The following is a 17,189-nucleotide window of genomic DNA, read 5'->3' on the forward strand; positions in this document are numbered from 1 at the left end:
TAATATAATTTAATGTGGTGACGTGCACATCTTTTCTTGGTGTCATTCTCATTTCAGCTAGAACAGCAGGTAACAAATCAACCCAGTTTTTACTTTTCATAGTTTGCATTGCTTTAGTCAATTTTTCCTCCAGTGTCCTATTTGTTCTTTCTACTATACCTGATGACTGTGGATGATAAGGAATGTGAAAATGCCAGGACAGTGAAAGATATTTACACAAATTCTGTGTTACCTGTGATGTAAAAGGTGTTCCTTTATCAGTCAATAGCGCGAGGCACGCCATAATGAGGCATTATTTCTTTCACTAAGACTCGGGTCACCACCCTTGCATTCTCTCGAGCACACGGGAAAGCTTCCACTCACCTAGAAAACTTGTCGACCAAAACCAGAAGATATTTAAAGCATATGCATAAAATCAGTTTGCCACTCTGCAAATGGGGCAGTAGGTAACAGAAGACTTTCGTGTTTACCTAAACCCTTAGGTTGTTTGGAGTGACATGAATAGGCAGGATAATCTCTTAATAGGAGCGGTGGTAAAGCGATGACACAGTTCTTGGAAAGAGGAGATGGCGGGAGGTGTGAGTCGAAAAGGGTGAGACCAGGGCCTGGTCAATGCAGTTAATGGAGCTGCAACTGTACTGTAGCCCCGGATAAGGCAACGATAGAAATTCGCAAACCCAAGAAACCGTTGAAGCAGTTTGAGGGTCCTTGATGAATGCCGTCTTCCACATATTGCCCTCTCTGATACGCACCAAGTTGTAGGCGCTCCGGAGGTCCAACTTCGTGAAGACTGTGGCAACAGAGAGGGCGTCCAGGGCTGAGTTGGTGAGTGGCAGCAGGTGTCGTTTTTTTATGGTGATCTTGTTTAGCCCCCGATAGTCGACACATGGACAAAGTTCGCCCTCTTTCTTCTTAACGAAGAAAAACCCTGCGGCCGCTGGTGAGGAGGAGGGCCGGATGGTGCTATGACATAGGGCGTTGGCGACGAACTCCTCCATAGCTTGTGTCCCGGCGGCCGACAGGGAGTAGAGGTGGCCGCGGGGGGGAACAGAACCTGGCTGAAGTTCTATCGCCAGGTCGTATGGGCGATGAGGTGATAGGTGGGTGGCTTTTCTCTTGCAGAAGACTTTAGCCTGGTCTCGATAATCAGGTGGGATGGTGTCAGTGTCGACATCAGGGGCCTTGGACTCCTTGGAAGACGTCCCAGCCTGTGCCCGTAGGCAAAGTTCGGTGCAGGTCGGCCCCCATTGGAGGATACGGTTTTGTGTCCATGAAATGGGAGGGTCGTGCTGTAGCAGCCAGGGATAGCCGAGTATCACGGGAGGTGATGCGATAGGGGTGAGGTAAAACTGCAGCTGTTCCTGATGTTGGTCGAGGATGAAAGTGAGAAGAAGAATATATATATTATTTTTTTTAATATAGTAAATATAATGGTTTTTGTCTGCATTGCAACATGGACCATGCATACATTGCAATATATTATTAATTATAAGCACTATATGGAAATGTATTATTTAAAATATTGCATTATATTTTACAATATATTGCTATATATTTTTCTCTGTATGGGATGGAGTGAGGCATTTATTCATTTATCCATCTTCTATACTGTTTATCCTGTATACAGGGTCACAGAAAGCTGGTAGCCTATCTCTTAAGTATTTAGGTACAATTAGTGTACAGTACACCCTGGACAGGGTGTTAATCCACTGCAGGACACAGTGCTATCTACTACGCCACAAATGCTGCTAACATGAGCTAACTCCATTGTTAGATTTTATTTTTGTAACACAAATTATGCATGAACATTCATAATTATGTTTGCTATATGGTTGGCTACATGTTTTATGTAAGTATATTTTGTTTTCTGCAGTGTGATATATAGTAAATTTTAGACTACTACTACCAAACTACTGCAAAAGGTTGCCATGACAGTTACACCAAAGTAAAAAAAAAAATTATCATTAGTTAACAATAGCAGGAAGCAAAAAAAAAAAGGAAACACCTAACACAAATATTTAAAACAGGAAATACACTAGGCGAACAAGATAAAAAAGGAAAAGGGGGGCTAAAGACATTTAAATCACTCTCACTAACTCGTCGTCTATACCATTTTATCCTGTATTCAGGGTTGCGCTGAGCCTGGAGCCTATCCCAAGAGGCTTAGGGCACAAGGCAGGGTACACCCTAGACAGGGTACCAATTTATCGCAGGGCACAAATATACTCACACTCTCATTTACTGAAAGAAAACCCACTAAGCACGGCGAATCAAACACAGACCCTAAAGGTGCAAGGTAACAGTGTTAACCACCGTGCCACCTGATATTTAGTTAATACCTTAATAACATAATTTATGAACCTGTTATAATATTTGATTTTAGTGAAACTGCAAAATCCCAAAATAAGCTTTTGGCTGCCTTATCCTCACATTATATCTGTTATATAATGTAATTTTACATCATACTCATCATCATAATACACCTGTGTGTACAATATTTTATATATATATTTTTTTGTTTGTTTTCTTTTTTTTTTCCAATTTTCTCCCTAATTTAGTCGTGGCCAATTCCTTCCCGTCACTAGGGGGCTCCCACATTAAGGCTACTACTACCATTCAGCCAGGAGGGCGAAGACTATCACGTGTTTCCTCCGAACCGCGTGACGTCAGCCGACCGCATCTTTTCGAACTGCTTGCTCACGCACCGTTAGGGGCGGAGTAACACACTCGGAGGAAAGCGCTAGCCGCTCCTTCTGTGTGCGCGAGCTCACAGACGCCCCTGATTGGCTGTAGAGCCGTGATTAATGTGGGAGCGCAAGTACCTCTCATCCCTCCCCCCTGAGAGAGCTCAGCCAATCAGCTCTCAGCTCTCTCTGTGCCTCCGGCTGTGAGAGGAAAACAGCATCACCCGGGGTTCGAACCAGCGATCTCCGGATGATAGGGCGAACGCTTTACCACTGCGCCACTTGGAGGCCCCTGTGTGTACAATAATAATAATAATAATAATAATAGTTGCAAGCATGGCACAGTGGTGTAGTGGTTAGCACTGTCGCCTTGCACCTCCAGGGTCCCGGTTAGATTCTCGGCCAGGCTCGATTCCAGTCTCTGTGTGCATGGAGTTTGCATGTTCTCCCCGTGTTTGGTGGGTTTCATCCGGGTACTCCGGGTGTCCTCCCACAGTCTAAAGATATGCAGGTTAGGCTAATTGGCGTTTCCAAATTGCCTGTGGTGTGAATATGTGTGTGTGAATGTGTTGAGTGCATTAGTCTATGTGTGTGTTAACATTTGTGATGTGTATATGTGTAGAATAGGCCGCAGATGCTGAAAAAAAGCATTACCCTATGATGTTACTTAGTGTGATGTGAACGTGTCACTGAATATAATGACACTCAATATAATGCCACACAAAGTTATTAAACACTTTTTAGCATAAGTTTAAGGCATCGTCATGGCTGACATGTTTAAAATATCAAAAATCTCCCTATAGTTTTGCATATAATATATAATATGTATATATAATTTTGTATATAAATGTCTTTGGATCACATTGGCCCAGGTTGGTGGCGATCGTATAAATTTCCTAATTGTATTACATCAAAATAAATCCATTGGGTGCCTTTTGGCAAATGACCTAAAATAACTGACTTCCTGTTGAGTTGAGCACTATAGTTTATGTGTCATTGATATACTAGAGGTTTTACAAATTACTCCCAAAAATTTAAGGAAAAATGTGTAATTTGTGCTGCTAATATTATAGGGAGAGAAAAAAGGTAGCAAAAAGGATGATGTGGATACACGACAGCCGCTGCAACGTATTCCAGAACCTGAGAATCTGAGAGAAGGCAACACAGAAGTCATCAAGGGTGAGCAGTGAGGTGCTGGTAACCTGTAGGGAATATTTTATTTTTTAGTGTGTTTCATGATACTCTGTGTGCATGAGAACAGAGTGCTTTCTTTCATTGACCTCGACACGCTGCGCTATCAGTGTGCAGGACTGAATTGATTTCGATTTTCCTTTGTATTTATTATTTTGTATGTGTATATTCAAGTGAGGACTTTAATTTTGAAAAGCTGTTACATAGCTCCAGTAATAGGAAGTTCAATTAGTACTGCAGTGAGTCAGCAGAATGTTGTAGCGGTTCTGAGGCTCATTCAAAATATCATCTTTATCATCTTTCTTTGCTTCTGTTAGACACAATGTCTGTAAGAATACAATGTTAAGTATGAGATACATACTGTAAGTATACTTATATTAAAGCAAATTTCCCCATAAGAAATAATGAAAACTCCCTCGTTTCACAACCCAAAAATATTCATATAAAAATAATTAATAAAAAAAATTAATCTGCACTTTACCTTTGAATAGAATCGTGACTGTAGTGATTGAGACCAGAGAGAGGAGAGGATGAGGAGCAGGGCCAGTGTGTAGGATGACTTTCAAACACACACACACACACCAATTTACCTATGAAGACTCTCACTCTCACCAGCACACGGACACACACACTCCAGTTTGCTGACTCACACAAGTGTATGCATGTGCACACACACATACAAACATAAAATAAAAAATGCTTTATACGCACACACATGGCCACAGTGTTATACTTAACAATATATGCGCGCAAAAAGTGTTGACTATACGAGTGATGCACGTGCACTGAGACGATTACCCACAATACTGCTTGTATTTCAAGACCTCGCTTGTTTACCATGTTAAAATTTATTGAAAATTGTTGCTCATCTTGCAAAACACGTCAACACAGGGCCAACGGTACATACTGTAAGTTAGGTGATACCAGGCAATAGTAATAATGTCCACTGGATCCAGGCAGGGTGTCTTGAGGATGGGAATAACCCTTGGCTTCTCGAAAGCAGCAAAAACATGACCAGATGATATGGAATGGTTTATGATGGTTGTGGTGAAAGAAAGGGGGTCTTGTGAGATGGCCTAAAGCCATTGTAGAAGGGATTGGTTCTAATGCACACGTGGTGGGATTGAAGGATGAGATGATACATAATCTCATAAGTAAATAGATACTGTAATAGATCAAAATAGATAATCTCATAAGTTGTCAGGTCAGAAAATCCTGGGAGGGACATAGGAGATCCATGGATGAGGAGAGAGAGTAGAGGAAAGTATCAGTGGCAGTTTTTAGTGGTAGAGACAAATAGGAGTCTGGGTTTGGGAGAGATGATAGGGTACAGGAAGACACAGAGGAAGGGGAAATAGTTTGAAGGTTTTTGTGTACAATAGAGAGATTTTGGTGGTTGGCATTAGACAGGATAGGATGGTGAAGGATACCAGATAATAATCAGATTTATGAAGAGGAATAGTAGTGATATCTGTGACTGGTGAGGAAGTATAGATGATTGGAGTTTGTCAGAGGGAAGGTTGAAATCACCTGAAAGATCTTATTATCAGAAGAGAACAGATTAAGAAGCATGTGCATTTCATTCAGAAGGTTTTCTAGAGCACCAGGAGGGCAGTAGATGACAGTTATATTGAGATCAATTTGAGAAGTTACCTTAACAGCATAAAATTCAAATGACAAAAAACTGAGAGGAGACAGGGGGAGAGGTGTCAAGGACCAGCAGACCCATACCGCCGCCTTCGCCAGTTTCTTGTGGGGAGTGAGACAATGCATAGGCAGAGGATAGGACAGCCGGTGTAGCCATGTTCTGAGGAGATATCCAGGTCTCAGTTAGCGCCAAACAATCCAAAGAGTAGTGGGTGGCTATGGCTAAGATAAAACCTGCTTTCTTTACATTAGACTGGCAGTTACAGAGCCCACCTACCACCAGTGCAGAAGAATGAGACAGAAATTATGGGTAGATGTGGTTTTTGGGAGAGCTGCCTCTATTTTGTATGAGAAAGTGTCTCGGTCTGTGAGAATTGACAACAGAGATAGGTTGAACACACATTTTTAACTTCTAGTCAGGAATGAGGTCACTGTCTATGTAAACTATACAAACTGTCTGAAAATGTGGTGTGTTATGTAATGATCATATCACTCAACTTTCCATTTGAGTTAAGAGCAAGGTACTCACAATCCAAGGTTTTACTGTATATGTATTAGTATATACATATGTAACTGATACTGGAAAAAATACCTGTAAGTGCTTTTTAAACATTAAATGACAAATGCAGGTCAGAGAGATCAGAATTCAAAATAGAATTTACAGACACCTCCCCTACACTGTGTTCCATAACAGTATAACAAACTCATAAAAAATAAGTAAATTGTACTTAAAATTGTTTAACAGTTTATAAAACTTAAAACTTTTAAGTGTTTTGACTTCCAATAACTCAAATAAAATAGTTGAAGTCATTTAACTAAATTTTTTTAATTATAACTTCCAAATGATGTAATCTTATTACGAGACTTTCATTATTATTATTATTATTATTATTATTATTATTGTTATGATCAAAAACAGAAAATAATTGTCTTTATAACGCTGGTAGCATTATGACATTCTATTTTAAAAATGATACAAAGAGAAATAGTCTTAAATAGCAAATGCACTTTATAAAAATTTTAAAACAAGTAGGTAAAAAATCTGTACTATAGAAATAATCAACATTTAGTCTATCATGCCATGTCAGATTATTTAATGTTTTACATAAAATACTACACTTAACAGCGGATATAAATATAAAAACGTGCGCACACCATCATTTTGAAATGGTAAAGGAGCCATTGCAATACATGCAGGAGTTTTTCTGAAAATAATATTTCTGTGGTTGCTGCGGTTTGTTTAGCAGTTTTAATTTAGTAATACAGTGAAGGTACATTGTAACACTAGTTTAGGATTTAAAATTTTCATGTACATTTGTGTAAGGGCAGAAAACTGTTCTGTTGTACATTTCTGCAGTTTCTACATATTTATTGTGTCACATCAGTTTTTTTTTTTCAAAAGCTAATGGTAAGATGTTAATGCATGAGGATGGAATGGTCATTTATGAAATGTTGAATTATTATTGCGAAGTAAAACATTTGCTTCTGCATATGGAGTTGAAAAGTTTTTATATCTAATGTTTAAGAATGAGATTTTGTAAATGTAAATTTTGAGGTAATATTTCATAAGGGTTTTTTTTTTACTTGAAAATTTTTATAAAGAAAAAAGAAAATTATATGTTTTAGGGAATTAGGGCACTGGTGGCTCAGTGGTAGGTGTTTCGCCTGCCATGCAAGAGGCCCAAATTCGATTTCCAGCCAGTACCCAAACCCCAGCCACTGGTCACAAGCCCGGATAAAGGGGTTGCATCAGGAAGCGCATCCGGTGTAAAACCTGGGCCAAGCTTAAATGTGCGGACCTAATAGTCTGCAGTGGCGACTCCTTGCTGGGAGCAGCCGAAAGACTAACAAGATATGTGAATTAATAATTTTAGGTATTAAATACTTAAAAAGGAATAACAAACATGTAATACAGTATGTTTCTTTTTTTTGATGAATTTAATTAATTGAGCACGTTAATTGTTAACAAAACAGGTAATTGAAATAAATAATTTTTAGTTAATTTGATTTAATTTGTCCTTATATATTAATAGTTTATCTACTTAAAATTTTTTTTTTAGTTATCTTAACTTGTCTGGGTTTACAGTGTAGCAGATCATTTTTGTATATGGTTAAAGCAGTTGTGGGAAGGCGAGGGTTATCGACTATCATATAGCGTTTGCTGATTGTGATTATAATCTTGTTAGACCTGTGTGGAGCACCATGTCTTTGCAGGAGTATACAAGACCTACATACAAAATAAACAAGGTATACAAAATATTTCACAGTGTTAAACACTATGAAATATCAAATGCTAAAAACAAAATAGAGAATCTGAACACTAACTTGACTTGAGATTAATGGGTTCCACACTGTGGGGAAAAACCCTACTCCTGACTGGCCTAAAACACTAGGTGACAATTATCATAATAATAATCCTGATGCAGACTTAAATCCTTAGAAGGTTATGAGGCATTTACAGTAAGTAGATTGAGCATTATCATCCAGAGAGCGCTGGTTCGAACCCCGGGTGATGCTGTTTTCCTCTCACAGCCGGAGGCACAGAGAGAGCTGATTGGCCGAGCTCTCTCAGGGGGGAGGGATGAGAGGTACTTGCGCTCCCACATTAATCACGGCTCTACAGCCAGTCAGGGGCGTCTGTGAGCTCACGCACGCGGAAGGAGCGGCTAGCGCTTTCCTCCGAGTGTGTTACTCCGCCCCTAGCGGTGCGTGAGCGAGCAGTTCGAAAAGATGCGGTCGGCTGACGTCACGCGGTTCGGAGGAAACACGTGATAGTCTTCGCCCTCCCGGCTGAATGGTAGTAGTAGCCTTAATGTGGGAGCCCCCTAGTGACGGGGAGGAATTGGCCACGACTAAATTGGGGAGAAAATTGGAAAAAAAAAAAATAATAATAATAAATAAAAAAAAAAGTAGATTGAGCATGATGCAAATTTTCTAAAATGCTTTTGTGTTAGTTTTTGTAATGTCTTCTGTGTGCATTAGAGTGTTAATGATATTGTAAAATTCAGTCTTGGAGAGACCATGTCTGATACATTTTCCTAATGTACAGACCCACATTTTAATTATGCAATTAAATATTAATTCTAATCTATGTATTAAAACTGTTATTTTACATTTGCCTGTTGAATTGTACAAAGACAAGGCCTAGGATAGACTGGGGATTCCCCTGATCACTGTACAGGAGGTGGGAGAAAGGAGGATGGTGAATGACCCTCAGCCCCGTATGAAACAGTTTTATCTCTGGGCAGCTCCTTCAGTGACAGATTGTTGTGTCTGAAGAAGCGATATCGAAGGTCTTTTCTTCTGCTCTTATTAGACTGTACAGTCAGAGCTGCTCCCAGTGGATCTGTCACAGTAATGAACACTGTTTATACTGTTATATACTGGGGTTACAATCTTAAATTTCACAACATATTTACAATAGTTGCAATATCTTAAATATAGATACAATATCTTACAAGCTGAACATGACTCCTCCTTTTGCTCCTGCTGTTTTTCCTACTTTTCTTACTCAGCATTCTCCAGTCCTCTTTTAAGTATTTCTGTCTATGACATCATTACCTTCCCCCTCCTCTCTCTCTCTCTCTCTCTCTCTCTCTCTCACTCTCTTATGGGAGGGCTTATTCATTGGCATGGTTAACATTGTTAACACAGAAGAATACACAAACTGATAACTTTCTCTTCTTCATCTAACTGTTTTTAACACATATTACAGGTAAATACAATTTATTTGATTTGTTTTAGGTGTGTGTGTGTGTGTGTGTGAGAGAGAGAGAGAGAGAGAGAAACAGAGAATGAGAGAGAGCTTTCTTTTAACCTTTTTTCTTGTTACTAGATTTAATCTAAACTATTAAACTCAGTTTATCAGTAGATTTAGCTCTTAGTGTCGAGTAAAAAAGAAAAACTTTTTCTGTCAGAGTGAGTGTGAAATCTAAAGATATCTTTATTGACAATATGTTTCTTACTTTCTGTTCATTCATATTATGTTATACCTCATACAGGTCATTCATTCTTCATACCGCATGCAGCCAAATTGTAACATAAGTGCAAAGTTCAAGAAAGGGAAGATTTAAAGTATGTTTCCACCATCACTTTAAAATGTCCCAGAAATCATATTTACTGCAATGTGTGTGCGTGTGTGTGTCTGTTAGAGAGAGAGAGAGAGAAGTGTGTTTGTCACATTATCAAGAAGGACTTTATCAAGAAAAAAAGGTAAATTAAAAAAAAATTATAAATTAAAAAAACATTTATAAAAATTATATATATATATATATATATATATATATATATATATATATATATATATATATATATATATATATATTGTGCATGAATGGGAGGAGAAGCTAAAACCACTTCCGCATAAAGTAATTATTTTCTGTTATGTATTAAAGAATAACAAGTAATAAACTGGTTAATAATTAAATTGGTCCAGGTCAAAAATCAAAGGTCAAAAATTATTTGTTGTGTGCTTTTCTTCGCCCAACCCTGTTACAAACACTCAGGGACCTGAAAAACAGTATATTTTAAAATATTGCTTAATAAATCTTTTAGAAAGGAAAGTCCTATTCACATTAGTTTCTCATTTAATTTCAAATAAGACTTGCCTTAGATGAATTTACACAACTTTTGAAATCAATATTTTGAGACATTTGGATGTTTAATCATTCAAGCACCTTCTTTCTTGCCTTAATCCTCTTATGAACTTTTTTCTGGCACGGCAGCACCTCTGCTTTTCAGCAGCATTAAGTGGCGTGCCATAACTCTGTAGAAATCAATTAAAAAAACATTATTTAAGTCTTTAATTGAAAATTATCTAAACATAATTTTAACATATTGAATTAATAATTCCATCCAGGTAATTGGATTACAACATGTACATTACAACATGTACAGTAGATCAAACTAAATGGAATTATACATCTGATTTTACTATACAAAACACATTGCCCTTTCTAAATAAACCCAATGAAATGCAACCCTGTTACTCTAACCACAGTAAGAGAGCTGCAAATTAAAGCAAATTTTAACATCTATACTCTCTGGAATAGATGCTAGCTGTGGAATGTAGCATTACTTTCAAGGTCAAGGACAAACTTGTTTATACAGTATAACTAAAGAAAGAAATCTTTAAAATAATTGCCTTCCTCTAATAATATGAGTAACAGAGTTGTGTTGGTTAGAGTGACACACTCACTTAAGGTTTAAAAATATGAAAAATAAAAGTGAGGACTTACCTTTGGCAGTGGCTAAATGATGTTATTTCCTCTGTTTCCTTCCTCTGTTGATTGTTGAGTTTTTTCTAAATGGTTTTAGTAACAAGGTTGTGCACATGTTGTGGGACACAACTTCAGGGTATAATTACATTATATTTATTAAAAATGAGTTGATTGTTAAATGTTACAACAATTGCAAGAGACATATAACTGTTCTATGTGAAATGCAAGTTGGTCACCAGGAAGCTTTGACGAGAGAAAAAAAAACTAATTTTGGGGGGTGCTTAAAGGCTATTTGATATGGAATCCGTTTCTTTTTTTTTTTTTTCTTTTTTTTTTTGCAACAATATTCAGATTTTCTCTCTGGGCAAGTACACAACAAGTGCATGATTTAGTATTTTGCTCATGGATTATTTGAAATGACTGGGACTTAAAATTTCCTTCAATTCTGCAATGTATGTTTTACAGTATATATTAACAAAATATAAGCTTAATTACTGTAAATACCTTGTAATTGGATCCAAAAAACTAAGGAGTCAAAACTAAACCTGCATTTAAATATACAATTGTCAATACCATTATCTGATCCTTTCCATGGCTTTCATCTGGGGAGAATTATAAGAGTAGAATAAAAATCTACATAAACATTAGTAATTAAATAATTTAATAGTACTGTAGTTTTGTATGAGTATGTACCAGTCTCTCTCTCCCTCTCTCTCTTTCTCTCTCATACACACACGCGCACACACAAATAATCAAATCACTATTATGGCATTAAAATTTTTTTTTTTTAACCCTATTGTACCCAAGCATGTAGGTGAAAAAAACAAAACAACTTATTTAATGAATAATTAAATTACACAAATTGGGTAAAGAACTCGTCTATTATAATCATCAAAGCTGTCAGTCATTTCGAAAACTCCCTTATTAAACTGAATTCTTTTTCATCGCGTCTCCGCTAAGAGGATTTGTGCGTATGTATCATACCTTCAGTTTTCTTCTTTTAAAAAAAAAATAAGTCAAAAGCTGTGCTTAAACTGTTCTCTTGGCCGTTGCGAAAATGCAAACAGCAAGAAATGATGCAAACTTGCGTGAGCTTGTGAGCAGCACGTTACAATATTGAATTCTGATTGGCTAATTGCTGTTAATTATACTGTAGTCTGTAGATGATCATACTTAAAAAGGTTTAATATTTAATTTTTATGATAAATTTTACAATGGGGTGGTTTTTGTCATTTTTTTAACAGGTGAAATGCCAATCCCCCCTCAAATTCAGTAGTGGTTAACACTGTCACATTGCACCTCCAGGGCCCGGGTTCGATTCCCAGCCAGGCTTGATTCCCATCCATGTGTGCATGGAGTTTGCATGTTGTCCCTGTACTTGGTGGGTTTCCTCCGGGTTCTCCGGTTTCCTCCCATAGTCCAAAGACCTGCAGATTAGGCTAATTGGCGTTCCCAAGTTGCCTGTATTGTGTAAATGAGTGTATGTACTGTATGTGTGTGCCCTGCGATGGATTGGCACTCTGTCCAGGGTGTACCCTGCCTTGTGCTCTAAGTCTCCTGAGATAGTCTCCAGGCCCCCCGTGACCCTGAATACAGGATAAAGCAGTATAGAATAAGGGATAATGATAGGCCACATGACCTTTTTCCTTTGCTCCACAGTTCAGTCTTTATGCTCTTGAGCAAATTGAAGCCTTAATTCCAATATATTGAGTTTGCATTGTGGGTGTGGAACTGCTCATTACATCATTAATTAGAGTGTTTTACAGTTGTAACATATTTTTTTTATTTTAGCAATCTTCTTAATTGTTTTCTTTGCTTGATGTACAGTAGGAAAATAACAATTACTGATAATAATTTGACCCTTCTGAAGGAGAGGAACGTCCTCGCCATGGCCACAGGATATTTCTTCTGATATGGTTATTTAAGAAATGAGAAGCTACTCATAGCATCTGTTAGAGTTAAATAAATTGTTGCCGTTCGATATTTTGAGAGCTGAACATAATGATCCAAGTTGTCACCCAACCCTGAGCAAAGGAACAGTCGATCAACTACAATATTAAATACTTTTGTTCTCATCATGATGGCACTGAAACTCCCCTCATGGACAAATGAAGGGTGGCTACTGTACTGTTTTCCTCTCAAATGTATATAACGTGAGTATTTAACTGAACTGAGGGAGCATCAGAACCCTTATTTAACAACACCCATTCAGTTTCCCTTAGTTTGTCTTTTTAAAATAGCCTAGGAAACTAATTTTATGTGTTAATAGCCGGAGCTTTTCCTGAAGTTTGGGCAATGCCACTTTCAACACTTACCCCCTCCCGTCGCTCTGGGACAACTAAAGCTTGGAAACAGTACACCTTCACTGATTACATTGACACTGAGTCAACCACAGGTAATAGCCCTAGCATTAGATAAATGTGACTAAATTTAAGATATTTTAAGTGGCTGTTATTGTTTCAGTGTATGATTAAACTACAAAGTTTAGACTGTTGATTTTATCTACAATCCTAACCTCAGGAATGTTTTTCTCTGTAGTTTAAATACAATAAACTGTGTTTGGCTGACTGACTGAGAGATCACATTGTTACAACACCTTGACATAACACAACCAAAGCTTGTGATTAAAGAAATGTTTGAAAAGCCATTCCACAGTATTAGAGAACTATTAAGGAGCATCTGGACTAAAACAGGAAGACTTTTATTACAGAAGATGGTACTGTAGGAGTTAAAGCATAGAAAAAGACACTTCAGACCACAGTGTTCACATGACACGTGAGTCCCTTTTGTTATTTCTACTTTTGCATACACATTATTATATTTCCTATATTTTACTTCCTCCTGGCTCCTAAATCTAATTTCTGAAACATTTAGTTTCTGTGCACAGCCACAGTTACACTTTTTTGTTTGTTTGTTTGGTTGGGGTTTTTTTTGCTTTAAACAGAAAGTAACACTGCAGGTGCCACTACAGATTCTGCGTTTCTCAATATTAATGTTTTTTTTTGTGTGTGTTTCAGAATAACATGAAGGTTCTAAAGTGGATTAATGGTAAGTTATTTTTAACCTTATGGAACCATCCTAATGGATGTAAAGGAGGTCTGATGATAGCATAACCAGATGTTGCAGGAACACACAATCCCTCCATCAGTGCTCAGACTGTCCGCAATAGGCAGTCCATGAGGAGGAGATGCACTGCAGTACTTCAAGCAGCTGGTGGCCACACCAGATACTGACTGGTACTTTTGATTTTGATCCTCCCTTCATTCAGGGACACATTGTGAAACATTTTTAGTTTATGTCTTATGGTGTTGATTCTTTTAGTCTTCATACAAATATTTACACATTAAGTTTACTGAAAGTAAAAACAGTTGAAAGTCAGAGGACAGTTCTTTTATATATTATATATACTGTATATATATATATATATATATATATATATATATATATACTCCATATATACAATGCAGAGTTCCTCAAGGCTGAGTTTTGAGCCCTTTACTTTTTTAGCACATCGTATGGATGCTTTTTCTTATCAGAAATAATTAGTAAACATAACATTACTCTTAGTCAGAGAGTATTGCTGCTGAAGGGGAATAGAAAATATTTTCTTGTAGATTTAGAATTCACATTTTGGTTTTGATATTCAGGCATTTGCTCTTATCCAGAGCGGCTTTCATTTTTCTCTCATTATACATCTGAGCAGTTGAGGGTTAAGGGTCTTGCTCAAGGGCCCAACAGTGGCAACCTGTTGGTCGTGGGGTTTGAACCTGGGACCTTCCGAACCGTAGTTCAATGCCTTAACTACTGAGCTACCCCTGATATCTATCAGTGAGCAGTTCAGACCACACACTAAACTCACCTGCTACTTTTAATTCTCGACACTCAAGGATAATGTGTTTGACATATTGGTTTTACTTCTGAATAAAAACCTGATTTGGTATGTGATGTCTCTTTGGCAGGACCAAGGAGAAGGACCTTGAAGCTGGAGACCACTGTGCTGCTCACAGTGGTTGCTCTTTGTTTTTTACTTGTACTAAGGATAGGCTTGAAAAACAAGAAACGACAAAAGACAACTGGCAAACCAAGAATCAAATTTGAACCACAGGCGTTACCAGACCTTTCCTGGAATTTACCTCAGAAATGTCAGAGAAACGTCTCTGTGTCTAATATCACCGGATTTTCCACCTAAAAACTTCTTGTTTTACCGACACTGTCGGCATTTCCCGATGCTGCTTAACGTTCCTGGTAAGTGTGGCGGTCCTCATAACTCTGCAGATGTTTTCCTGCTGCTGGTCATTAAAAGTTCTTCACTCAACTATGACCGACGGGAGGTTCTGAGAAAAACGTGGGCTTCAGAAAGACTTCAGAGTGGCGTGTGGATCCGCACTGTGTTTACATCAGGAACCACAGGAAACGGTTTAGAAAAGGAAAGACTCAATAAACTTCTAGAACTGGAGAACCGTGAGTACCAGGACATAATTCAGTGGGACTTTCATGATTCCTTTTACAACCTCACACTGAAGCAGATCTTATTCCTGGAGTGGTTGGAGAGGTTTTGCCCTCATGTGCACTTCCTCCTCAATGGAGATGATGACATTTTTGCCAACACAGGCAACATGGTCCAGTATCTCAAAGGGTTACATGATAACGATGGAAGCAAACACCTGTTTATTGGCCACTTAATCCAATATGTGGGGCCGATCAGGGAACCAGCCAGCAAATACTACATTCCAGTTCAGGTCCATGAATCAGACCACTACCCTCCGTACTGCGGTGGGGGAGGCTTCCTGTTGTCACAATTCACTTCCAGAATCATCTACAACATGTCTCAATCCATCACCCTGCTCCCCATTGATGATGTTTACATGGGAATATGTCTGGAAAAAGCTGGACTTAAACCTGTGTCTCATATGGGAGTGAAGACAGCAGGTCTGCACATTCCCTCAAAAAAGCTGGACATATACGATCCATGCTACTACCGTGAGGTTCTCCTGGTCCACAGGTTCCTCCCTCATGAGATATTTTCTCTGTGGCATGAAATCCATCAGGTCGATTTGGTTTGTGGAAGGAGAGGATTTACTGTCCAGCCTGAGGATTAAGTGTCCTAATGATGCTCTGAGAAGTGTGAGAGACGTTAAGAAGCAGGAGGGAGATATGTACTTTCAGATCACATCTGTGGTATGTTCAGGTTGGACACCAATGCAATTCTTTTCATTTTAGTTTTTTATTAATGTAACAACAGTCACAGTGAAACAGATCCAAGCTGTTTGCATTAGTGGGACAAACCACAAGAGGAACTGCAGTTCAAGAACAGAACCGGAACTTTTATGAGAAATAGACTCATCCAATCAGAATCCAGCTAGCACACTGCCTCTGACCTCAGCGGAATGTACATTAATTAGCAACGTATTTTAATAAAATGCCAAAAGGAATACTGCACTACAGATGAAGCTGTTCTAGAAAACAAATCCACACTGTCTTGGAGGGATCATTTTGATGCAAAGCTTAACATGTGTCACCTAGGGCTTTTACACAACTGTCAGGGAAAATGTACTGTCTTTTGGGTGTGTTTTATAGCCCATATAATGGGTCTGGGCTCTTTTATACGTATTATTTTGTTATGAACCCCTTTGAGTGTGAGTATGTACTGTATTGCATAATTGCATTAGTTAGAAATTATTTTTTTTTATAAAAATGAGAAATAATGACATAATTTTAAAATAATATAAAAAAATGAAAAGTTGATAATAAATAAAAGCAAGTTTCAGGAACAAGTATCAGAGTTAAGGTATTGATATTATAATGATATTGATAATGAAAACGTCAGCGTGATCCTCAACTCAAAGTGTATGTGCAGTACAGTGACAGGAATACAGGAATGTAAAGGGTGTGAATGTTGTGCAAACAAGCCCAAGGTCTGTATTTAGACTAGATGTATTTGTATAAATAGTCATCCATGTCGACGGCCTGAATAGTCTGTGGAAAAAAGCTCCTCCTGGCGGGGACATTTTGCTCACATTAAGTTTGCTAACAGAGCTTATAAAAGATACATTTGGATAAAGATAAAAAAAAAAAACAGAACTGTGACACTGTGAGGTATGCAATCGGTGTATTGACGAACATTTTGTGTGCCGTCTCTGCAGGTGAATTCTTCTTTACATCTCCTAATAGCAGCAACAATGCAGCCTTGAAACAGTGATGATTTGGGTTTGTCACAGCCAACAGTGTCGGAAATAATACATCAAACTTTGCTCTTACAACAGAATGATCATACGCAAATTCACTACACGGTGTGAAAAAATACAAGCCTTACTCATGCACTCGTTGGTTTCCCTGGAATTGTGACCTTCACACACATTAAAATTATCTGTGTGAATCAAAAACATTATCACAGCATTAACACTCAAGTGGTTATGGATGCAACACGTTCATACATTTAATAGTTACA

General features: G+C 38.0%; 1 protein-coding gene and 1 pseudogene across 1 annotated transcript in view; both read left to right on the forward strand.

Annotated features, from left to right (window-relative positions):
* The window catches only part of LOC128530693 (protein SSUH2 homolog), a 73,982-nt gene that overhangs the window by 29,577 nt on the left and 27,216 nt on the right, over window positions 1-17,189 (forward strand). The gene's annotated exons all lie outside the window — the stretch shown is intronic.
* Window positions 542-16,614, forward strand: LOC128530062 (N-acetyllactosaminide beta-1,3-N-acetylglucosaminyltransferase 3-like; annotated as a pseudogene).

The sequence above is a fragment of the Clarias gariepinus genome, chromosome 9 (genome assembly GCF_024256425.1).
Source record: "Clarias gariepinus isolate MV-2021 ecotype Netherlands chromosome 9, CGAR_prim_01v2, whole genome shotgun sequence".
In the NCBI taxonomy this organism is placed as follows: Eukaryota; Metazoa; Chordata; class Actinopteri; order Siluriformes; family Clariidae; genus Clarias; species Clarias gariepinus.